Genomic DNA, 27,120 nt, shown 5'->3' on the forward strand with positions numbered 1-27,120 from the left:
AACACCTGTCAGCATATCTTCGGTATTCTCGAGGGCAAGTGAGGTTTTCTGCTGGAACATACACTGAAGAAAACAAGAGAAAGTTAAATCTTTTTTAGCTCATTTACTGTCGCCGATAGGATTTGTTTGTTTGTTTGTTTTTGAATTTCGCGCAAAACCACTCGACGGTTATCTGCGCTAGCCGTCCCTAATTTTGCAGTGTAAGACGAGAGAAAAGGCAGCTAGTCATCACCACCCACCGCCAACTCTTGGGCTACTCTTTTACCAACGAATAGTGGGATTGATCGTCACATTGTAAAGCCCCCCACGGCTGAAAGGGTGAGCTTGTTTAGCGCGACGGGGATGTGAACCCGCGACCCTCAGATTACGCACGCCTTAATCAACCTGGCCATGCCGGGCCTTAAAAATGTACACGTAGAGGTGTCGGGGATCGTATCCAGAACCTTTCACGTGCAGAGCGAACGCTTTACCACTAAGCTACACTCCTTACTGTCGTTTGTGTTCATAAACAACATTACGAATATTGCTGTCTTCACGATCTCTAGTGATAACAAGAGGCCTCGTCAGTAATAATATGGTCGATAATGTGTTGTTTTAACAAATGAGATTACAATTAAAAGTTTCAATTTAAATCCCTTTTAACTACTGGTTAAAATCATAAGAATCACTAAATCATAAGAAGTGTAAAATCATTTAGAAAGGAATAAGCCCAAAGGACATTTTCGCTTGAAGTGGTTGTTCAACTCTTTTATTATCGGAATATCTTCTTGCTTCACAAACCTAAGTATTTAATACCCATGCTATACATATTTTATAATGAATAAAATAATTCCGTTACTATTGTCAAACCCTACAAATGGGTTCTAAGATTAAAGAATATGTTAGATGTAAAATTCGATTTTTGCATACTACTAATTTAAAATCCGTAATGAACAAATTAAGAAAAATGTGGGATAAATATCTGCAAACATATCTGATTTTAAGAAAAAATATTTGGTTTCATTGACTTCTAACTCTCCATCAATTCTTTATAGTATTAAAATAACAAACATTTGTGTTAAAAATATCTAATTTGTATACGTAAATATAAGTGTAGAGCTAATTCAGAAAATAAGAGTCGTACGGCAATTGTATTAACAATCTGGAACCATATTATACAATCTAAAGACAGATCGAGCATGGTCTGTATAAGTGAGATACCTTACATTCTTAGGTTTAGAAAGTTTAAAGAAAACATTGTATTTGTGAGGTTGATTTTACGAAGAGCATCATATTTACTTTTAACATTGTTAACTGCTTAAACAGAAGAATCACATTTTGTATAACTGACCAACGCATTCAAATGAGCTTAAACAAAAATATCGCAAACATATGGTTATATTAATAATCAATATTGTCAGTTAATTCAAATGCTTTCCTGACAGTAAATATAGAGGGAATTCATTTTAATCAATACACATTGTGGGTGACATTAAATTCATAGGTAACGGCTGAAGTACATTCAATATCGAGAAGGGTGATTTCGATTTAAATGTTATTTGTGTTAAATTAATAAGGTTTAATAAACGAAAATAAGACCTAAAATAAAATAAAATAATTTTATTTACCTATGACATTATGTTTGTAATCACTTTCACCATTTCCACATGTGTAAATTCCCGCGTTTTCAAATTGCACATCAGTCAACAATAATTCGCTGCCATCTTTCCTTTGTATTCTCTCCCTACTTGTCACTACTTCATTCAGAGGTGTGTACCAATTTATCAGTTTTCCTTCTTTATTATGAACATCTTTTGAACAGATTATTGTAACAGTAGAACCATGTATAATTTCGTGGTATACTGTAGACCCTGAAGCAAGCAGTAAACTAATGTAAATGTACATTAATTCACTTAAAATAGCCATAGATATAATTATTCTTGTTTTCACTGTAAGGCCTTATATTTAACTTTCTTTTCTGTTTCTAAGTGAAATATCGCTGTTGCTATGCGCATAAAATGTTCTTGTTTGAGTGACGTCATGAACTGATGTGATGTAATATTGTTTAGTGAATAGCTTGATTGACAATAGTGACATAAATATTGTTTGTTGATTTCATTAATTTAATGCTATACGAGAAGTATCCATGCTAGCCATCCCTAATGTAGCAGTGTAAGAGTAGAGGGAAGGAGCTAGTCATCACCACCCACCGCCCACTGTTGGGCTATACTATTACTAAAGAATAGTGGGATTGACCGTATCATTATAACGCTCCCAAGGGCGAAAAGGCGAGCATGTTTGGAGGGACAAAAATTCGATCCCGTGACCCTGTGATTACGATTCGAACGTTTTAACTATCTGGCCATGCCGGACCTGAAAAAAGTATTGTTGTCTTAATTAGTCTGAAGCAACTTTGTTGTTTTGATAAAAATCACGTAAACTACATATAGTATCAGACTGGACATACAAATGGTGTTTTCAGAAATATTTTGTCTCTCATTATTATTGGTATATAGCAGTTGATGCGATTCGTTAACATAAAAAAGTTCTTATTGCTGTTAATCACACTAGTGTTTTAATTTTACTAATACTACTTATTGTCAATACGTTCTAGACGTACTCTGTAGACTATGTAATAATAGCTGGATTTCATTACCGAAAGATCTTTTCTCAACTGTACTCTCGCAGAGGGCAAAGCGCAGTTAGCCCACTATAGAATTGTACTGAATTCAGAAATCTGCACTACAAAATAAAAATAATTGTGAAAAATTAATTGATTACCAGAGTTATTCAAGTTTGTAAATACTTATTACAAAAATCCAGATCTGTTTAAAATATCGTGTAGTTATTTTAGTTTCTTAATTCTTTTTGTCCGGTCATACGCTATAAAAAAAATATCCAAGACTTTAGCATCTCATACCATCAGCATAACTAAACAATTATATAAAAAGTACTTTTACACTGGTTAAGTATATCGTGATATGTTTGTTTTGTTTTCAGTTTTTCGTAAAGTTACACAAGGGCTACCTGCGATAGCCGTCCCTTCTTCAGTAGTATAAGAGTGGAGGGAGGGTAGTTAGTTCTCACCTCCCAGTGCCAACTTGCTAACGAATAGTGATATTGCACGTCACATTATAACTCCACCATCTCTGAAACGGCTAGCACGTTTGGTGTGACGGAAATTCGAACCTAAACCGACTACATGTTCCCATTTTACGCATGTGTATCTTTATTTGCTGTTAAGGTACTTTTGCACTTAGCATTTTAAAATGTCCATTTCTCAGTTAAACTACCAATAAACCGAGAAGAAAAGCATCCAAAACTTAAGCACAAATCATTTAACAAACTGGTAATATAAGTAATGTAAGCTTTCGTTAATTCATTATTTTTTGTTACTGTTACATTTCAGTTTTTGAAATGTTCTTTTATATTTCTATAAATGTTTAATAAATATCATCATAGAACTTCGTCTTTGAAACGTGTTCTAGGTTCGTAGAGTGACGTCCACATAACTTATGTTATGTTTTACTTTAATTATCTGTTTGAAGAAAGAAGCATCATTCAGAATGATAATTTGGTTGTTATATATCCAGCTCCTCTAATCGCTACAAACCTCATAGGAAAGCTACTAATTCTGCCATCAGACTGTCATATAAAGTTAAGGTTTTTTTTTGGTTTTTTTTGAGTCTTCAACAGAATGTACTTCGTGATCACGAGAAACCTACTTGATGTAACAATGTATTTCAATACGGACAGTGTGGGTATTAAAACTTTTATTAAAATAAAGTAGACAAAAGGCTTCAAACTTCTTATGTCATCTTCAGGTTAACAAAGATAATTTGAATATTTCTGTATTTTCTTTAGACGACACTTTACAACTATGTTTTTGAAGGCTGACTTAATTTCTTTGTGTGTCCCCTTCTTTATACACATACATTTCATGATAATATTTCACCACAAGAAACAAAATATCTTTCTGTCTTTGACATTTGATATTACATTATTGATAACCATCAGAAAATAAATATTTAATCTTCTGTTTTATGTATAATGCCATCTCGTTCACAGGATGGCTTTGAAGTTTTTTCGGAACATAGATTTAAATCGGCTGTCACTCAGTTTACTTCAACTAGCTTAAGGAAATTGTTTTGATCCACAATGTTTGGTTAGAAAAACAGTTAAATTGTAATAATTATAGGACATTGTATGCCTTGTGTTTTTTATTGATTGTGCTCTAAATTGTGTTTGAAATTAATAAATAATTTTGGAAAAAAATCAAAAACATCACCATTGAAAATTTGGGTTAGCATCTCACAACACTTTAAATCTTTGACAACAAAAAGAATTACAGCATTCACAATTAAGTACTAGATTTTTGTTATTTTTATGTACAAATTTGGTTTGTTATAAATGAAAAAAATACTTATTAGGTAACGTTAGAAAATATAAATGAAGAAATAGATTAATTTTTTTGCAATATGTGTATATTGTATGAAGATCGTGTGTATTACATAATTTTATGCTGTAATTTGAACTAAGTGTACATAAGGTTATTCCTAACTTGTTACATAGGCTTAGTATAAAGGAAGTTGTCATATTTAACTGATGCAAGCCTGACGATAGTCGGGATAAATAATGATAAGCTTTTATTGTAATCTGCATGGATTTTAGAAAGAAAAATATTATTTCATTTTTTTTTGGTTACAAGGTTAAACAAATGGCCTAACTTCATGTAGTGTAAGTGTAGAGAAAATAATACATAACATACATTTTTACCAAAAAATAAGTTGATATTCAATTAGAAGATTGTAGAAGCTTTGCAAATGAAATTTGGAAAATGTAATATTAAAATATAAATTGTATTAATTTTAGCATGAAAATCATCTTGCTCTCATACTAGTCAGAGTTTACAATTGAGACAACTCTTTATAAAAAAAAAATTATTATGGATATTTTTGAGTTTCTCAGTTATTGTATGCACTATATTTTGTTTGATAAGAATCACTTCAGTGTTTGTTCCTTTCAATTTTTTCAGGGAGTATTTTGGAGTTAAGATAAGCCTGTACTTTGTTTGGCTTGGATATTACACCTGTATGCTGATTCCAGCTTCAGAAGGAGGAGTGTTGTGTTTTCTGTATGGGTGCTTCACCTTGATGGGTGATGCTCACAGGTTTGAATAAGGGGGGAGAAAAAAGAGTTACCAAACAGTTTATTATTTTTATAACTCATGTTTGATCACTTTCTAAATTATACCTCAGATAAATCAGTTACTTAGAGCTGTGTGATTGATGGAATGTGGTAAGTGATTAATCACTGGACGTAATTAATTATTTTCACACAAGCTATTTGTAGCTGGAATAATTGTAAAGAATAATAATTGGAACCATTAATTTTTATTGGTTGATGTGTTTTGAACCATTAAAATATTTTAATAATTTTTGTGATAAATTGATTTAAACATAATTTCAATTAGTCAGTTATTTTATGTGTCATTATCATTGAAATTGATAGTTGTATATTATGATTGATATAAATGTACAGCTGTACTGTGTTTATTATATAAACTTGAAACAAAATTGCATTTTTTTACAGTAAGGACATTTGTGAAGACTACAAGAACATCATTTTATGTGATGTAGATATGGAATATCAGGACAGACATGCACTTTTGTCAGAATAACTCATCTTTTCGACATTGATGCTGCTGTATTTTTTGCTGTTTTTTATGTCACTCTGGGGTAAGAATAATATAGATTTACATGTTAAAGTTGAATAAATATTATTCTCTACTTCATACTCTGTTAGAACTTTCATGCACAAAATATCAAATTTTTTGTTATTTAGTTTTAAGACTTTTTTAAGTAATGCTTTTCTTGTGTCTATTTTCTTTTTGCATGTTGACTATCCAACATGCATAGTAATTTTGATTTTAAGATTAAAAAATATTTGTATGCATCAAAAAATGTTCAAATTTCACATTGAAAATTTTTATGATCTCCAGATAATTATCAAACATTTTTGTACAGAAAAAAACTTAATGTTTGTCTGTTATTTTTGCTAATGAAACTCTGTATAGATAGATTTGACCACTATAAACAATTAGGAAATTAATATAAATAATGCTTTTTTTCATTCTGGAATAACTACAAACTATAATTCATATAAAATAGCTTAAATTTGATAACATTAAACATTTATGTACAAGGGGAGGACAGAAAAGTGCCCCTCCCTTGAAAATGTTGTTAATTTATTTGATATCATATTTGAACAGATCTCATGAAGTGCATTTTACACATTTTTCTATTATCTAATAAAATATATAACAAATTAACAGCATTTTTAAGGGGGGTCACTTTTCTTGTCCACTCTCTGAATATACATTTATTATTTTTATTATATTGATCTCTCAACTGTGCCTGGATAACAGTATAGAAGTTACAATGACATGGTGCTTGTGTGCTCATGTTACTATGTACAGTAATATAAAACTGACCTTTACAAAGGACCTGAATTTTGGGAAAGTAACTCACTAAGAAAATCCTCATGAGATGTGTAGTAATGGACACCCATAGCAAAAGGGTTACTTCAACATAAAAAACGTCCAACATTGTATATTTACACTACTTGAAATGGCCTTAATTTCAAACCAACATAAAGCACATCAAATTTGCTTCACATCCAAGACTTCAAACTTCTGTAACTAAAATCTCCCATCAAAGACTTCAACATAATTCCAAAAACATGTTATTACTTTGAAATTTCTTTATCTGTAATTTGGGACTTTTCAAGGAAAAAAGAAAACACTTTACAAAGTTTTTAATTACTAACACTTTGGTGAACAAAAATAGTTGAATTAATTGTCACAAGTCACATCAGTTTAAAGAGTGATTTATATTCTGTTACAATTTCTGTCTTTACTGATGATAAACCTTTCACTTTGTTTTTATTTACTTTCAGCTGTAATATTTCTTGAATTGTGGAAAAAGTATTTGGAAATAATTACCCACCACTGGGATATGACTAGTTTTGATACTTTAGAGGTAATGTGTACCTTAGTAACTAACTTTATCACAATGGGCTTGTGTATTTAACATCAACTTTTAACCATGGCAGTATACCAACTGTGATTCTGAAGGTACCAGTTGTGTCATCACAAACTTTGACAGTAATCATAAAAATATTTTAATTTTTTGTTGTCAGAGTGTTGACTGTTCTGATTACAAAGTGATTTTTTATGTTAAAATTAAAAATACTTCATTTACAAATTTTCAAATTTCACTTATGTTGTTCTTTTAACCTCCTTAATAAATATCAGATGTTTGCTGTCAGTAAAAAGTTTATTTTATCTGTTATTTTACAAACTATAACTCTAAATGATCAGTCAATTTAAACACCCTCATAACCATCATAAAAATTATGAAATAATTGTAAATTACATTTTTATTGTGCTAGAATGACAGCAAATTGTGACCCTAAACTGTGATAGTTTATCCTAAATAACTAAAAACTTGTGACATCTGTTGTTTATTCTTAATCTCATAGTTTTATCGACTTTTGAACCACATGTAACTATTAATACTTCATCACAAGTTTTAAATCACTTGGTGAACATTCAGCTCATGTTACCCTATTGAATTACATTAAACAATATGAAGAATAATTAATTGTTATTCTTTATTTTAGCTAATCCAACAACTTTCTTGTTTTTTCATTTTAGTTACTTTTATAGTAATAAATAAAGAATATTCATGAAAACCATAAAATGTACTGTTTACCAGCATCTGTTTTTGTTCTTTACTAATGGCACTACCACACTATATGCCCCCTGTTAGTACAGCAGTAAGTCTATGGATATACAACATCTGAGAGAACTATTGGTAGCTTGTAAAAGAGAGGCTGTGATTGGTGTGCATGCCAAATGACTCTAATTTCCTAGTGTATGACATCATAAATAAATAAAATAGAAAGCTGTAAAATTTTTGCCTTGTCTGAGTAATAACTACAGTGGAACCCTTCTAAGTGGCCATCCACCAGGTTTGGTCACCCCTTGAAAGTGGTCATTCAATCACAGCCCCTTTTTGTTTACATAATCCTTAATTATGTCCAGTGGAACCCCTCTAATCAAGCCAGTTTGTCTCAGTTCCAAAGGTGGCTGCTTTAGAAGGAATTCACTGTAATTTACATAAAATCATTCAATAAGTAAATTATAGAAGAAGGGGAGAATCTAAGAACTTAAATACAATTAAAATTTGATTCAGTAATTACATTGTGATGTAAAGTTTACTTGTATACATCGATAATAAACTAGCTTAATTACATTTTGAATTTAACTCTGTAAAAGGTTGTGACATATGCAGTTTGACGTTCCTGATGGGTAAATGACCTTGTTTTCCTGCCTTGATTGGGTGTTCAGGACCTTTAACTTTGTTTGTTTCCAGTATTATATTTACAGCTATTCTCTAGTATTTCACTTTGAACATCTTTCCAAACTTTGTCTTATAAAAATAATATTTGAATGTTTTCTAGAGGTATTCTTTTGAGAAAGTTTCTCAAAAATACATGTTTAAAAATGTAAATTTCATAACACACAGATATGATGTTTTACCTGAACTCTTGATCATAATGTGGTTTGTTTTTATATCACCAGGAACATCCAGGGCCAGAATATTTAGCTAAGTTATCAACATTAAAGAAAAGGAAAGTAAACTTTATAACAGGGGTAAGAACATCACTGTTATCAATTTACAATAAACATCAAAACAAAAATCTGACTTTTTTGTCCAGTTTTTCCATTTGTTTTGTTTTTATACAAGATCTATCTGTTGATGATGATAGTGTTGATTTTCAGATTGTACGTTTTATGATGACAGTAGAAGTGTTTGGTGTTGGTTTTACAACAAAACTGTAACTAAATATACTCTATCAAACAAAATTAACAAGCTGTGTATCTTTTGTATGAATTTTTTCTTAAAAGTATTGAAAATTATTAAATTTAAAAAAATGCCTTATTCTTCTTGAAAAATACAGTTATTTTGGGTAAATGGTCTTCAAAGGTATAATTTAAAGAAGGTGATAAAACTTTTTTTAAAGTAATTCAGTATAAATGCACCACATATAGTTTAAAGTATAAAAAATTAATGTTAATAATAAAAGTTTAAAAGATCTTGATAGAACATTGTTTGAGATTGAAACTTTAAAATGTCAACTTTTATGCTTGTTTGAAATGTTCTTATTTAAAGTTCCTGGCCTGGCTGCCAGGTGGTTAAGGCACTTGACTCGTAATTATTATGTGATGGTCAATCCCATTATTTGTTTGTAAAGAGTGTCCCAAGAGTTGGCAGTGGGTGGTGATGACTAGTTGCCTTCCCTTTTGTCTTATACTGCTAAATTAGGGACAACTAGCACAGATATCCCTCGTGTAGCTTTGTGTGAAATTCAAAATAAAGCAAATCATTTAAAGCTCATTAAATTTTATCCATTTTTTAAACAAAACAAAAAAACAGGTTAGATGTTCCAATACCTAATTTGTGGTTTTATTATCTCCTTCAAAAATAATGTAAATTGAACTTCAGAAGGAATATTACAACAGTTTTTTATCAGTTCTGGTTCTTTTTCTAAGGCCACGTGTTTGAACTTTATTTCTTACAAGTTACGAAAATTTATTACTTAGTTTTTTACTGATGTGTTTTTCTAAATGCTTCTGTGATGTACACTGTAACAGGTAAACGAACCATGTGTTTCCTTTTGGAAGAGACGAGTACCACACACCATGTTTTCCTGGTCTGTGATGTTACTACTTGAGAGTATTTATTTATGAATTAATTTGAGTATGTAGGTGTGTACACTAAAGTTATGTAAACGTTTAAGATTTCAGATTTAAAGAAGAACCAATTTTGAGAACAATGAAGTTTAGAAACAGGTTCAATAGGTAATGAAGACTTTATTTAACACAGTAACAGTGTTTGGTCTTCAGTGGGAATGAGAAACTTATTTATATATAGTAATACGTATGTATGTGTATGTGTACATTATTATCAAACATTATTAATTTGGGAAGCGATGTAGGGATCGTCGGAAAATTTGAATCAAAATATAAAAATTGTATTTTCAAGCTGACAACTCGGGACTCTTAAAAAATAAACAAACTATGTTGATAAGTACTGTAGGCATGGAGCTAAAAGAGGGGTTTATAGCTTAAAAAAATAATACAGACATTACTTCCAGCTGTAATTATTTATTTTTTTAGAGACTTTAGCTATAGGCTTGACAATACAGTCTCTGTATTTTGATTCATGTTGTTTCTTTATTTTTCTGACAGTCTAGAATGAGTTTTAATTATATTGTTACTTAAGTTGATTTTTATATTCATTTATACAGAATACATTCTAAACTTCACAAGTGTATGTGCATTCAATTGAATGTTACATATTTCTTAACAGTTTACTGTTACTTCTGTTTTATGTTCCACTCATCCACCACATATTAAAAATAAATAACAAATGTACAAGAGAAAATAAACATATTTACTGGTATACACCTGTAACATACAAACTGTAAAATTTATATGCAAAAACGTCTCATTTACTAATACCGCCCTCTACATTTCGACACACATTTACACAACCATTTCAAACATGTGGTCAGCTTCCGGTCAGTTACCTCTTTCTTTGTGAACCTGACGATGACCGAAGAAGGTCGAAACGTTGTTCGCTCTTCTATGTAAAATATTTTCTCAACCCAAACGAGCCGTTTTTGCATATAAATTTCTCAACAAGTGGGTTTCTCGACATCAGTGATTAAACTGTAAAATTGTTCTGAAAGGACCATTGTGAAGGTAAAGATTGTATGATCACAAATTTAATGACTAGCTTCCATCAGCTTGTACTGTTATGTAACAAAATATGAACAGCAACAAAGGAATCTCAACACAATGGAATAATGTTTCTTTCAATATAATACAACAAAGGTTAGTGCAACATAAACATACACAGTCACATGCTTACTTTGATAGGTTTACATAACAAATATGTTTGATCTTCAACAACCTGCTGTATACAAGTGTTTTTTAGAATAAGGCAACACAAATAATTCATTCAGTGGCACACTTTGCTAAATTGCCAATTACCAATAACATTTACCATAACTACCTATTTAAAATTGCAATAGCTATATGAAAGAGTAATATATGCAGTGGTAATAAATACTGAATATGTACTTGTGACTTCTGCTGAGTACAAAAGACAGTAGAAAATTTCTAATGTGATATTGAATAGCAACATCTGTTATGGTAATCATCTAGTGTCAAACACCTGTTGACATATTGCCAGGGAAATAAACTTGAGTAATAATGAACAACAGTGGCTTGAATAACAATATTCAACATCAGAATCCCCTAATTTTGTTGTGGATGTTTTCAATAAAAACACTAGAAATGCACAAGCTGTACTTTCCAACTGATATACATACTAGTAAAACACTGGATTTTATGATGGCTAAAAATGAAGAACTTTGAAAATTTCATACTGTGACATAATTAAGGATGGGGAAGTAAGTTTAAAAGTACTGTCAGTTTCTTGCAGAAATCTCAGTGGAGTCCTGTAACACAATAAATATCCTTTGAAATAATTTTATAGTGGAATCAAAATGGTGAGTTGTTGCTTGTGTAAACTGTCAGCAATAGATCTACAGTTTATTTGCTTACATTTTTTTATTTTCTCTATTTGTGGATTTTAAATATGTAGTTTTTAATTATCTCCTATGTTGATTTTTTTAATGCACAGCAATGAGAAAATATGCGTTTAGAGTGAGACATGACCCCCACTAGGCACGTATAAAATTATTCCAGTAGAAAAACAGCTCTTTCAAATAAAACAAGTGTTTAAAACATCTCCTTAAATAACGAGTTGTGTGTTTTTGAAGTAATTATTTATCAAGGTTTTGTGTAAACTTGTTTAACGTAAGTCCACTCAGAACAGTTTTGCATCTGTTATGTACTTATAACCACATAACACATCTTTCACTGAAAAATAATTAATTTTTTAAGTAAGTCATGGACATTCACAGTATTCCATATAGCATATCTGTCAATGTTGTGGTTCAAAATGCTCAGTCGATTTTGTTGTAGTTTTGTGTAACAATAACATGAATAAAAAATAATATGATTAAGTAGGCAAATTTTAATTTTGTCTCAACAATCATGAAATTATGTATTTTGCTTATTATCAATCTTTTGGTGGTCCAATCTATTTACAAGAAATGTTTTCAGTGGTGTTTCAAGAATAAGTCTACTTTTAAAGGTTTTTTTTATTTTTTTCCCAAATGATTAGAGATCACTAAAAGGCTTAATAGAGATATCCTAGTACCATAGGTGGTACTGTTTTAGAGTAAGGCTGCATTCTAAAATTAAGATGATTTTTATAACTTCATGGTCATTGATTTTTTGTTCTATGTTTAAAGTAAAATTGTTTTTAAAAGATGCACTTTGTAAACTTGGGAGGATTTTTTATTATTTTCAGTGAATCCAGTTTCCAATTTTCTGTAGTATAGCATTCGAGACAGTTATTTCTCATAATTATGTCTTCACAGAGAGGTGTACTGTATTTTAAGATGGCTGGTATGGGTATTAAAACTTTTATTACAATAAATTAGAGAACAATGTTTCAACCTTCTTAGGTCTCTTAGGCCTTCAGGATAACAAAAAAGAGTTTTAATACCCATAGCAGCCATCTTGAGATACATTTTTACTTCACTTGGGTTCCTCATCATCATAAGAGAGATACAGTTTTTCTGTTGTTTCATCTTCTTCCAAACCCTTTTCAATCGACTGCCATACCTACATATCTTGGCAGATTATCTTGAAACTTGGTAGGGACATACTTTGGTCCAATATAATTTATTTATTTTATTATATTAATATAGGTATCAAGGCGTTTTTTTATATTGGTTTATTTTGTGTTTAAGTTGTTGTATAAGTAAGGCTTCTTTAATTTTGCATTTATTTATGTTTGTTTCTTTATTTAGTATTTGAGTGTTTTCTTGGTTGTTTTGTGTTTATTTGACTTGCAGTGTTTGAAAACGTGTGTAGATGATTTTTATGTTCTTTGAATCTGGTTTCCATTTTTCTATTTGTTTCTCCAATATAGAAGTCGTGGCAGTTATCACATTGTATTTTATAAATAATGTTGGTGTGGTGTTTGTCAGAGTAGTTTTTACATAGAATAGACTTCAGTTTTGTTCCTGGTTTTTGAATACTTTTGGTATTAACTGGAATGTCATATTTTGTTACTAGTTTCTGCCAAATGGTGGTTATTTGTCTGCTGATGTCAGGAATATATGGTATGCAGCAGAATATGGTTTTGTGACTTTTTAATTCGTGAGATATATTTACTTTTATTGGTTGATTTTGCTTTCTGTCTGGGTGTGTACGTATAATATTTTCTAAGGTTTGTGGAGGAAACTTATTGATGTTGATGAAGTATTTTTTTCATTTTGTAAAATTTATCGTTAATTTTATTTGGTGAGCATAGTTTTATGGCTGTGTTTATTTGGTTTCTTAGTATGTTGAGTTTTTGTTTTGTTTCATGTGCTGGGTGCCAAGGAATGTATAGTCCAGTATGGGTGATTGTTGAGTGGATTTCTGTTTTGAATTGTATATCGGTTCTTGTAATTTTGAGGTTAAGAAATGATATTTGATTGCTTTCTTCCTGTTCACATGTGAAGTTAATGTTGGGATGTATATAGTTAATGTGATTGAAAAAATTAAGTAGGTGTTCTGTAGATTTGAATTCCACAACCGTGTCATCTACATATCTGTACCAGTATAGTGGTGGATGTAATGCTGTGTTAATTGCTTGTGTTTCAACTTGTGTCATAAAAATATTGGCTAGAACTGGTGATACTGGGTTGCCCATGCTTAGGCCATTTGTTTGTATATAGTTTTGGTTGTTGAACATGAAGTTTGTCTTTATCGTGGTGAATTCTATGAGGGTTGCTAATTGGTTGCTGGCAATGTCTATAGTTGGGTTAGGGTCGTGGATATAGAGTTCTAAGGCTATCTTGCAGGCTTCAGTGGTTGGAACTTCTGTAAAGAGGGATATAACATCGAAACTGGCCATTAAGACTTTATGATTAAGTTGATTTAGATTAGGCTGATGTTTCATATTTGGAGAATGCCCATGCTATGTATTTACCAAGATTGTAATTAAATAATTCATATGTGGACATTATTGGTCGTAATGGAATAAAGTGTTTGTGAAATTGTGTTGGCTTTTTCCATTTTTAGTAGTAATTTGTTAAGTTGCATCTCGTGTCTTTGTTGGATTTGTGTATTGGTTTAAATTTGTTCGTGTCTGATAGGATGTTTTTCATTTTTTGGATGTATTCATTCGTGTTCATTATGACTATAGCATTACCTTTATCTGCTTTTAGAATTTTTATGTTTTTGTCTTGTTTTAGGTTTTTAATGGAATTAATGCCTCTTTTTGTAAGATTGTTTTTTAGTTTTCTGTTTTGTGAAATTATGTTGATGGTTTTGTGAGAAAATTGTTTGAAAAAATCATTTAAGATGTTGTTTTTAGGTGTTTCTGGAAAATATAAATTTTTAATTTTACCTGGGAAGTTTGACTGTTGGATGTCAATAAAATTATCTAAGTTATCTTCTTTTTGTTGGTTGTTTCCTTGATTTGTTCTCTGTAGAAAGTATCACAAGTCTCCTGCATAGATTTTCTAAACACGTTTTGATTTCTATGGTTGGAATGTTCCTAGGTGCTATTGCAAAGTTGATTCCTTTGTTAAGTAGATGTATCTCGTCTGTGTTTAATTGTCAGTCAGATCTATTAATTATGAGGTTAGTCAACGGTTTGTCGTTTTGGTGTCTTTTCTGTTGTTTGCATCATAGTTTTCTAGTTTTTTGTTGTGGCAGATCTTTTTGTTTCTGCCATTCTTAGTATTGATTTGGTTTATGTTTTGTTGTATAAGTCTGTAAATCTCTGGTTTAATGCAGCATGCCAGTTGATTGTCTGGGTTCCTTTTTTGTTTTTTGTAAGTCATGTAGTTCTTTGTATTTTGTGTTCAACATGGCCTTAAATAGTTTTTCTGTATTAAATTTTGAATAATGTTTGTGTATTTATTAATTTTTTTTTAAAGTTTTACCTTTACAAAATTAGGGGTTAGTTGTTCCTTTCTACATTGTTGAGTAAAATTGTAGAAACAACTGACTTACTGTTAACCTTTTCTAGATTTATAGAAGAATAGCCACCTTCCTTACTGAATTGTGTAAGTTTTACCTGTTTCTAATTTTGGCATTTCCAAAATGGACATAGGTTATTTTGTTCATCATTTAGAATAACAAACTTTAACCAGAATCTGACTGCAAAAGTTTTATCTCTATTTATTTTAGTGCCAGATAAATACCGTTACAGTCATACAAAGTTTATCAGAATAATTTATACATCTTGAAAAACATACACATTTTATTGGTGAATGAATACAAATTATGCACACTTTTCAAAACAGAACTTATTTCTTTAGAATATTAATTTATGCCACATTATGCATGTTATCTAAATTTTTAATTAACTTTCTGTTTGTACAGAATGTAATAAAATAACATAAGAAAGTAATTATGTCCCGAGTCACGCCAAACATGCTCACCCTCCCAGCCATGGGGGTGTTATAAGTGACGGTCAATCCCACTTTTCGTTGGTAAAAGAGTAGCCCAAGAGTTGGCGGTGGGTGGTGATGATAACGTGCCTTCCCTCTAGTCTTACACTGCTAAATTAGGGACGGCTTGCACCGATAGCCCTCGAGTAGCTTTGTGCGAAATTCAAAAAACAAACAAACAAGTAATTATGTATAAGTATATTAAACATCACTAAGAGCATACTTTCTTATCACTTTACCAGTCTTAGTTTTATTATTGTTCAAATCTGAGTGTTTTGTTAAATAAACTTGTGGATCAGTGTGAAACACTGTAAAGTATATTTAGTTGTAATACCATATAGTCTTGTGATCAAAGTAGTGAAACTGTTCTCATTGCTAACATATACAGAAATACATGAAAATTGTTTAGTATTTAAGTATACTTATGATAGTTAGATGGTTATTTGTAACTTTTAATTTGGTTTATGTATTTGATTTAGTGACAGTTCATGGTGAAGAAGAGTAAATATCATTTACAGTGTACAGGGATAAAACATCACATACAGTGTACAGGGATAAAATATCACATACAGTGTACAGGGATAAAATCAATCCAGTGTACAGGGATAAAATATCATATGCAGTGTACAGGGATAAAATATCATATGCAGTGTACAGGGATAAAATGTCACATACAGTGTACAGGGATAAAATGTCACATACAGTGTACAGGGATAAAATGTCACATACAGTGTACAGGGATAAATTGTCACATACAGTGTACAGGGATAAAATATCACATACAGTGTACAGGGATAAAATATCATATACAGTGTACAGGGATACTGAAAAGGAAAACTTGTAAATATACATTTCAGAGGCTCTAAAGGCAATGCAAGCACAATATGCAAACAGTGCCATGGATATAGTATTTTAAGTCTTTTCATAAACATTAACATGTTAATATGTAACTCATATTGTCATGTTCATTTTTACCATCCTTTCTTGATTAGAAATACTTTTGCAGTGTATTTGATATTTAGCATACAGCAGACTTGTACATTTTACTAACAGCTTGCAACATCTTGTGTAGATATCCATAATAAATTCAGAAATATAGTGAACATTACATCTGTAATATGGCATTCGTCCAATAAACCACCCCATGCATTTTATGTTAAGGATATATGTGTGTTTTAACATAATTTTTTATAACTTCAACACTTGTGTATGAAGGCTACTAATAAAACAAATTTTAAAATATGGAATTCCATTTTGAAATAAAAATATGAGATAGAATCATGTTAAAATTAATAATAAAACATCTCTTATTAATGCAGCCAGTTTTTGTAGAGATATTACATAAATTGGCTTCACTACTGCATGTTGTATATTTTAAAATTGTCAAAGAGTACTAAAGATGTGTACAAAACTACCATAAAAGATATTTCCACTGTAAAACTAGAATTTAAAGCTCTTTTTTTCTGTTACAATATGGAATGAAGTTGATCGTTTTGATTTAAAGATTAACATGTGTTTCCTAATGATTTGAGAAATAGTGTTTGCTAATTTTATGGAAACTAGTGTATCTAGATCACAAGTGTCTTGATCAACAGTCATTGGTATCCTACTTCTGACAACAACAACAACAAAAATGGTGGAAGCTAAGATAAGGCTTAACATTTATTTAGATCATGGACAAATTAAGAAGAATATGGAAAATTCGTCTTCAGTTCCTATGATTTGTATTTTATTATGACTTCCTCTCCCTCAATACAAAAATATTTGGTCATAGTATTTCTAATTGTTCAAAACTACATTGCAGAAATCTCTCTGCTCTGTGTGACAGCAGCAGAGTAACTTGAAAGCTGGACCTGAACCAGACTTAGAAAGTTTGATATTTATAACTGAGGAAGATAATGAATTTTGTAAATAAGAAATAATACACTTTCAGACAGCAAGATATTTATACTCTAAAGATTTGATTTGAAGAATAGAACTTAATGTTTCACCTAAGAGTTCTAAAAACCTCTGACATGAAATGACAAGTTTAATAGTATTATCAATTGGTTGTCATTAGTGTTAAGGTAGTTTATCAAACATTTTTATTTATGTCAACCTTTTTCTGTATGTTAATATTCTTTTTGTAAAATAGTTAATACTGTTCTGAAATATTGTATATAGAAATACATCACACTCAGACTGAACATGAAAATAGTTTGACTTTGAAGATGTACCTTTTGTAAAATAGTTAATACTGTTCTGAAATATTGTATATAGAAATACATCACACTCAGACTGAACATGAAAATAGTTTGACTTTGAAGATGTACCTTTTGTAAAATAGTTAATACTGTTCTGAAATATTGTATATAGAAATACATCACACTCAGACTGAACATGAAAATAGTTTGACTTTGAAGATGTACCTTTTGTAAAATAGTTAATACTGTTCTCAAATATTGTATATATAGAAATACTGAACATGAAAATAGTTTGACTTTGAAGATGTACCTTTTGTAAAATAGTTAATACTGTTCTCAAATATTGTATATATAGAAATACTGAACATGAAAATAGTTTGACTTTGAAGATGTACCTTTTGTAAAATAGTTAATACTGTTCTGAAATATTGTATATAGAAATACATCACACTCAGACTGAACATGAAAATAGTTTGACTTTGAAGATGTACCTTTTGTAAAATAGTTAATACTGTTCTGAAATATTGTATATAGAAATACATCACACTCAGACTGAACATGAAAATAGTTTGACTTTGAAGATGTACCTTTTGTAAAATAGTTAATACTGTTCTGAAATATTGTATATAGAAATACATCACACTCAGACTGAACATGAAAATAGTTTGACTTTGAAGATGTACCTTTTGTAAAATAGTTAATACTGTTCTGAAATATTGTATATAGAAATACATCACACTCAGACTGAACATGAAAATAGTTTGACTTTGAAGATGTACCTTTTGTAAAATAGTTAATACTGTTCTGAAATATTGTATATAGAAATACATCACACTCAGACTGAACATGAAAATAGTTTGACTTTGAAGATGTACATGTTGAAGGTTGTAAACTACTATTCATCAGTTTTTTATATTACATTCTTCATAGGAAGGTGAGTAATTTGTTAACTTCTGTTAAAATATGAAATGTAGTAGTTTACAAAGTATAACAAGATCCACAGTGAAAAAGTACTCAAAATAAATGATACTAAAGACAGCTAATAATACATAGTTATAAAACTTAATCTTTTAAGTTGTTTTGTAGACTAACTTATCACTGTTGGTAGAAGTGCTTAAAAATCACGTGTAACATGACTTTTGAAACATTTTAATATCTGTATGTGTAGATGTTTAAATTATGCAATGTGCTAAACTTGTATTTACCTTTATGTGTTTATTTTTTTCTACTTTTATTGGTTTTTATTTTTTATACAAAGATATTATTACAATTCATATGCAAGAAAAATATGTCTTAAGCAATAAAAACAAACTTGTAACACCATGAAACAGAGTGTTTCCTTTCAAATTCAGATTTTATGTAAGTAATCAAATATTGAAGCACATTATTGTTTGTTCATTTTATAAATAAACTTAGCATTATGAGAGGCTCTTTATTTATAAATATTGCACATAATATTAATGTCTAAACTGAATAATATAATTTATTGATGTACCAATCTAAATGTAACAAGTTTTCATTTTAAATAAAAAATAAAGTTTATACAGGTTCTGTATGTGTCATGAAATTTGTGGAAAGTCAAGAAAAAATGTTTTATAGAACTTGAAAAATCAGAGAATTTTCATGAATTTCAAATAGCAGACAAGCTTCTTTCAGAAAGTGCAAGTTGTATAATTATAGCATACGATCGTGTGACATTTCCTGAAGTCTGAGTGTTATACTTAACACTCAGTGTTTTGTAGTTATGTAGCAGTGGGTAGTTGAGACTGTGGTAGTGTGGAAATTAGTTTCTTATAGATGTTTATTTGTTGTTATTCTTTTAATTGTGATTGTAAAATAGAATGTGAAATGATTTTGTGTTGCTTACCAAGTTATTCAATCAGCTGATCAAAACAGGTTACTTTTATATAGGTGACATATTGTGTAACAATGCTTATTTCACAAATTATAATTATCCAGCTACTTAACAGTTTTGGTCGAAGTTAGTCCCAGCCCTTAGATGGTAATCAGTTGTTTTGATGAAACATTTTCCTAAATGGCACATACGTATTTGGTGATTTGTGCTGATTGGCACTTAAGGTCTAGTGCAGCATAACAGAAGATGCTGGAAATGAATTTTCAGATGATCCCTTAACCTCTAAACAATGTATTGGTTAGCAAGTAATATCTTGGTGAGAAAACAAACTTACATGTTATTTTGACTAAAATAACTAAACTAGCTAAAATGTTTTTTTCCATTGATTGTGTTTACAGTGAATTTAATGGTCATTGAAAATTTTATAATAACTTATTGAAATGCCATAGAATTCTTTATATTTTCAAAATGTCCTAAACTTGTACTTCTTCCCCCAATGACACAGCAGTATGTCTGCAAAATTACATTGCTAGAAACTAGGTTTTGATACTGGTGGTGGGCAGAGCACAGATAACCCATTGTTACATTGATACTGGTGGTGGGCAAATAACCCATTGTTTTTGATACTGGTGGTGGGCAGAGCACAGATAACCCATTGTGTATTTTGATACTGGTGGTGGGCAGAGCACAGATAACCCATTGTGTATTTTGATACTGGTGGTGGGCAGAGCACAGATAACCTATTGTGTATTTTGATACTGGTGGTGGGCAGAGCACAGATAACCTATTGTGTATTTTGATACTGGTGGTGGGCAGAGCACAGATAACCCATTGTGTATTTTGATACTGGTGGTGGGCAGAGCACAGATAACCCATTGTGTATTTTGATACTGGTGGTGGGCAGAGCACAGATAACCCAATGTGTATTTTGATACTGGTGGTGGGCAGAGCACAGATAACCCATTGTGTATTTTTGATACTGGTGGTGGGCAGAGCACAGATAACCCATTGTGTATTTTGATACTGGTGGTGGGCAGAGCACAGATAACCCATTGTGTATTTTGATACTGGTGGTGGGCAGAGCACAGATAACCCATTGTGTATTTTGATACTGGTGGTGGGCAGAGCACAGATAACCCATTGTGTATTTTGATACTGGTGGTGGGCAGAGCACAGATAACCAATGTGTATTTTGATACTGGTGGTGGGCAGAGCACAGATAACCCAATGTGTATTTTGATTCTGGTGGTGGGCAGAGCACAGATAACCTATTGTGTATTTTGATACTGGTGGTGGGCAGAACACAGATAACCTATTGTGTATTTTGATTCTGGTGGTGGGCAGAGCACAGATAACCTATTGTGTATTTTGATACTGGTGGTGGGCAGAGCACAGATAACCTATTGTGTATTTTGATACTGGTGGTGGGCAGAGCACAGATAACCCATTGTGTATTTTGATACTGGTGGTGGGCAGAACACAGATAACCTATTGTGTATTTTGATACTGGTGGTGGGCAGAGCACAGATAACCCATTGTGTATTTTGATACTGGTGGTGGGCAGAGCACAGATAACCCATTGTGTATTTTGATACTGGTGGTGGGCAGAGCACAGATAACCCATTGTGTATTTTGATACTGGTGGTGGGCAGAGCACAGATAACCCAATGTGTAGCTTTGTGCTTAATTTCCCACAAACTCGTCATTTTAGTTTTGAAATTTTGAGAGATATAAAAATGAAAAAGGACAATCAAGTAATTGTCAATAGTTCATCAATACAGAATTGACTTTTTTATTTTTTAAGTTACATGTGAAGACAGCTGTTTATGTTAAAATTTATCTTTTGATGCAACAGGTTTGTTGGGTATTCCAGGACATTACAATTCATTGTTTGGATATCGACAAGAAGAAGTATGTATAACATTGTCAGTTTTTTCGTTATATAAAAGTTCAGCTGTCAAAATGTTCTTTAAAATGTTTTTTTTGTTCACAGTTTATTCATAGTACTGTATAATAATTCCAAAACATACTTAACATCTGTTGACACTGTAGCTATTTCTCAATCTCCAGTGTCATTAGCTGCCGGTTCAGTGATTCTTTGAAGACATTGTGTCGGCTGGTATGTGGAATACTTCTGTTACTTTCCTATCTTGTTGTTTACATGATCTTGCCAGTTCCTCTTCTGATGGTTTCCTACTACTTCCTGTAGATTTGTTTACCACATCTGCTAGGCTTTTACCAGAAATGAGTATTTTCCTCAGTCATATACTCTTTCATTTCCAAGGTCCTTTTATTTTCCATGGTATACCATTCTGGGGTGAGTGCTTCTGAGGCAGGTATGCTTTCACTTTTCAACTTCATACTAGTAACTACTTTAACTATAATACTACCACCAGTATACAACAGGTTCTGTCAAAATGAGATGTCCTGTAAGATCATTTAGACACCTACCAGATGATATTATGGATTGGCACTCGTGAACATTCATGAATACAGCTAATCTTGCTATTCTTCATGTTGAACAAATTGTGATTGATTTGAATAAAATGTAGGGAACTTGATTCACCTATTGCACAGTTTCCAGAGCTCTGTTTTTTATCACCCCAGGCTGCATGAGTAGAGCTTGAGAATCTGTGGTAAACAAGAGGCTTTTCAACCAAAGTTTTTGAGTGTGTTCAATCATTCTTTGAGAAGAGGGCATAGTCAGGGTCCTCCTTCTAGGGTTCCTGGATGTTTTTTTTCATATTTCAGTAAGAGTGGCTCCAGCCTTACTGGAAATCTACTCATAACTTTGGTTCATATTTTGCATACAGTTATCTAGTTGGGGAGTGCAAAACCCTTCTCTTTGATCAGTACTAGTTTCAGTTATCATTCATGGAAGTTGGTTCACTATATTGTAATTCTGAAACCAAAGCAGTTCCATTCTAAGTCCTTGGTTGAGTGCAGGTTCCACATAATTCCAGGGTTAAGTAGAATACACCTTACCTACATGGTTAGGGACTGAGAATGAATGTTCATAATTCCAAACCAGATGAATTCTATTCCTTTGTTGAGTATGGCATATAGGATCCCATCATTCTGAGCCTCAGGTGTTACCTTTTGGACTTATTCAAGTGGAGAAGAGAATCTGTCCACTTAAGTGTTGCTTACTTTCTTGTTGTTATTCTGATGGTGCCAAATGCAACATTTTGTGGTTACAGTATATATATATATACACATATCATATTGTGGTCTAATAGCCATAGCCAGCAACATAGGATATAGGTACTACAACCCCTTAATTCCAACCTGAGTCATAGAATCTTGGCTGTCTGGTCAGGGATAGCCTACCTGATGATTACTCATATTCTGTTCTGCCTTTGATATAGGAACTAAGCTCCAAGTGAAGAGCATATCTGTTTGGGAGGTAGGGTGTAATTTCCGCACTCTTGTACCATTTTTCTCTTGGTACATTCCTGTTCAGTACAAGTGCTTTCTGTATGGATCATGCCTACACTTTTATCAATGTGAGATTCTAGCTATAGTGTTGGTGGATCGTAAGTATTATTGGAAACCATTTTCATTATAAGAAAAATGTTAACTTCAGATAACTTTACAAAATAAGGATTTTAGAGACTTCTAATTTTTCAGTAATCTTGTAATTTGTAAGAAACTAAATCTGGAATGTAATTACCACTTTTCTGTTCTTTAAGTCATAATAAATAACATGTTGCTGTTTACTTTATTTGTAGTTTTATTACTTATAATATCCTACTTTTTTATTTACTTTTGCACTTCTAAAATAATTAAGACAAATTGTCATTTTCATTTATATCTCCTGGTAATATTGAAACATGAATGTTGTAAAATGTCTTTGAAGTTGATATGGTCATGTAAAGATTGTATGCAAAATGGTGTCAGTTGGCCAAAATGGCCATCAACTTAATTAACTTCTAAATACATAAGGATATTATGATTTCAGAATTTAAATAATAAGTTAAAAAGTAACTGAAACATTGAAGGGAATATTTTACTAATAATTGTGTTGTTTGTTCTTAGTTTAATTTGAAATTTGCAAATAGGATTTGATTTTATACTGTATCTATAAAACTAAATATGTTCTATAATTAAGGACTTTAGTGATTTTCTTTTCCAATGTTCTTTTTTTGAGTTGTCTCTTAGACATATTCATAAGAATGTTTGGATTTTGAAATTTTCTCCCAGGAAATTATAAGTATCCAACATTGTCACTATGTTGTAGAAATGACACTAAACATAAAGCATTGTAAAACTATCTCCAATTTGCACATCTCAAACAGTGTTGCTACGACCTGTGTTTAGGTCTGAGTATTATTAGGACACCTGCATTGTTTTATTGCTACTAACAGTAGTAGAGATCTGGGCTTAGATAAGATCCAAGGTCAGTAATAATTATTTATACACACAAATGTAGATTAGATTAGAAAGTAACCTACCTAAATTACTTGTTCTAATAAGCTACATTTTAATACATGTATATAAGCTCCCACATGACCTGCACTGTTTGAGGTAATCTACTTAACACAGACAATAATAACCTACTTTATCAATATGTATATACTCAATCTGAAACCTGGTTAAACAATGTTTTGTTCAATAACATAATAGTAATCAACCAAATAACTATAAGAAGTCCTGTATTTACACTGGTATTTGGGACCTGTAGTCATGGTAACAAAACATGAAATCTTGATTTTTATTCAAAGTACACTTCCTCTTGGAAAAATAGCATTATTAACCCTTTCTCCATAGACATCTTTTTTCTGTGCATGTAACTCAAGGTTTTGTGAGTTACATTTAAAAGTTGATTAAACTATTTTATTTTTATGATATACTCATAAACAGACATAGCTCATAATCCATATTTTAATAGAATACAAGTTTAAAGATTTTACTTTCAGAGGCAATATTTAAAATAGAAAACTAGAATTTTCTTGTGTAAGAATTTCAACATTTTCTCTCAAAGCCTTTTCTTCTTTAATTTATTTACCACCTCTCCAAGAAGTAAAAAATGAAATTTAATGTAAATCACTTATTATGATATAATTTTGCTTAGGCATACTATAATTTTTCATAGCCTTTGATATTACTTGGTTCCAAAGACATGAAATCAAATCCATCTTGCCACACTCACCTGTGACGTCCTCTTTATTAGAAATTACCAATAAGTGTTTGAGCCACTCAATACGGTGTTACTTAAAAACCAATAGAAAGCCATGGTTTTTATCTGTCAAGTGATTTATCGTATTGCAATGTTTCCTGTAAATATAATTCCATATTTTACTTTCAATTCAACCTTGATTGCCATGGGAAATGCAATGTGTAAAATAGGAATATCTTTAGTTTAGTTAGGTTAAATTAAGTAAAATAAGTAACACTGTTACTACTAATAATAATAGGCCTGGTATGGCCAGGTGGATTAAAGCGTTCGACTCGTAATCTGAGGGTTGCGAGTTTGAATCCCTGTCACAAAAAACATGCTTGCCCTTTCAGCTGTTGGAACGTCATAATGTGATGGTCAATCTCACTATTCGTTGGTAAAAGAGTAGCCCAAGAGTTGGCAGTGGATGGTGATAACTAGCTGCCTTCCCTCTTGTCTTGCACTGCTAAATTAGGAACAACTAGTGCAGATAGCCCTTGTATAGCTTTGCACGAAATTCTAAACAAAATAAACATAAAAACAGGTCGTATTGTGATGCAAAGAACTGAAATAATACTGTAAACAAAATTTTAAAAAATACCAAAAACACACAAACAAACAAAAAACAATAATATTTTAAAAATGTTCATGAGTATTTCGTGCATAATGGAATTCATGAAGCATAACAAGAGCACAGCATATTTGTCACATGATTTACAACTTATTAAGGCATGAATAGTAATTAGTCATTGGGTTATAAAGGCAATAAAACAATAAAATTTAACAATGTATGTACATTCACATGCTATTATGATCATAAACTTATTTAGTATAAACATAAGTAGTTTAATATCACAATTTGAAGTCCTATTTCTTTACAGAATCAGGGTTACACATTGTAACAAGGCTTCAGGTTCAGATATTACACAAAAGGTTTGTGATTTTATGAGACTAAAGAAAAATGTATTTTTAATCTAAACATGGAAATGAACACTCAGACTAGTATAACAGAAGAATCTCTATTTATACATTTATACATACTATAACAATTCACAGAATAATTATTTAATACATTGTAATACTATAAAATATTATCTTAATTATGCAAAAAATTGTGTTTACTATAACAAGCACAGAATAATTATGAATACATTGTAATACTATAACAAGCACAGAATAATTATGAACACATTGTAATACTATAACAAGCACAGAATAATTATGAACACATTGTAATACTATAACAAGCACAGAATAATTATGAATACATTGTAATACTATAACAAGCACAGAATAATTATGAATACATTGTAATACTATAACAAGCACAGAATAATTATGAACACATTGTAATACTATAACAAGCACAGAATAATTATGAATACATTGTAATACTATAACAAGCACAGAATAATTATGAATACATTGTAATACTATAACAAGCACAGAATAATTATGAATACATTGTAATACTATAACAAGCACAGAATAATTATGAATACATTGTAATACTATAACAAGCACAGAATAATTATGAACACATTGTAATACTATAACAAGCACAGAATAATTATGAACACATTGTAATACTATAACAAGCACAGAATAATTATGAACACATTGTAATACTATAACAAGCACAGAATAATTATGAACACATTGTAATACTATAACAAGCACAGAATAATTATGAATACATTGTAATACTATAACAAGCACAGAATAATTATGAACACATTGTAATACTATAACAAGCACAGAATAATTATGAATACATTGTAATACTATAACAAGCACAGAATAATTATGAATACATTGTAATACTATAACAAGCACAGAATAATTATGAACACATTGTAATACTATAACAAGCACAGAATAATTATGAACACATTGTAATACTATAACAAGCACAGAATAATTATGAACACATTGTAATACTATAACAAGCACAGAATAATTATGAATACATTGTAATACTATAACAAGCACAGAATAATTATGAACACATTGTAATATTATAACAAAGCACAGAATAATTATGAACACATTGTAATACTATAACAAGCACAGAATAATTGTTAGGTCAGTTCCTGGGATTGGACACCATGTCGTGAGAAAGTTAAACTATGAAGAATCAATCAAAGGTTTTCATGTCAGTCACACACATTCTTTAACGTTTTGGGTTTGAAACATTATTTTTTTTGGACCATTTGGTCCTGGACAAGTTATTAGAGCTCTCACTAACTTATATACCTTATGTACTTTTCAGTCTTGTGTCCTTT

The 27,120-nt window shown here is 31.0% G+C and overlaps 2 long non-coding RNA genes across 2 annotated transcripts in view; both read left to right on the top strand.

Moving 5' to 3' along the window:
- The first annotated feature begins 1,475 nt into the window (after nucleotides 1-1,475).
- Nucleotides 1,476-5,697, top strand: LOC143242705 (uncharacterized). Its single transcript, XR_013023160.1, has 3 exons — nucleotides 1,476-1,748; nucleotides 5,015-5,277; nucleotides 5,572-5,697. It is a non-coding gene; the product is annotated as an uncharacterized LOC143242705 (long non-coding RNA).
- An 883-nt stretch (nucleotides 5,698-6,580) lies between these two features.
- The window catches only part of LOC143242690 (uncharacterized), a 59,505-nt gene continuing 38,965 nt past the window's right edge, over nucleotides 6,581-27,120 (top strand). The window contains exons 1-2 of the long non-coding RNA XR_013023144.1: nucleotides 6,581-7,019; nucleotides 8,627-8,698. This is a non-coding gene — a long non-coding RNA (uncharacterized LOC143242690). The remainder of the gene's footprint in view (nucleotides 7,020-8,626; nucleotides 8,699-27,120) is intronic.

Source organism: Tachypleus tridentatus, unplaced genomic scaffold, assembly GCF_004210375.1.
Source record: "Tachypleus tridentatus isolate NWPU-2018 unplaced genomic scaffold, ASM421037v1 Hic_cluster_2, whole genome shotgun sequence".
Taxonomy (NCBI): Eukaryota; Metazoa; Arthropoda; class Merostomata; order Xiphosura; family Limulidae; genus Tachypleus; species Tachypleus tridentatus.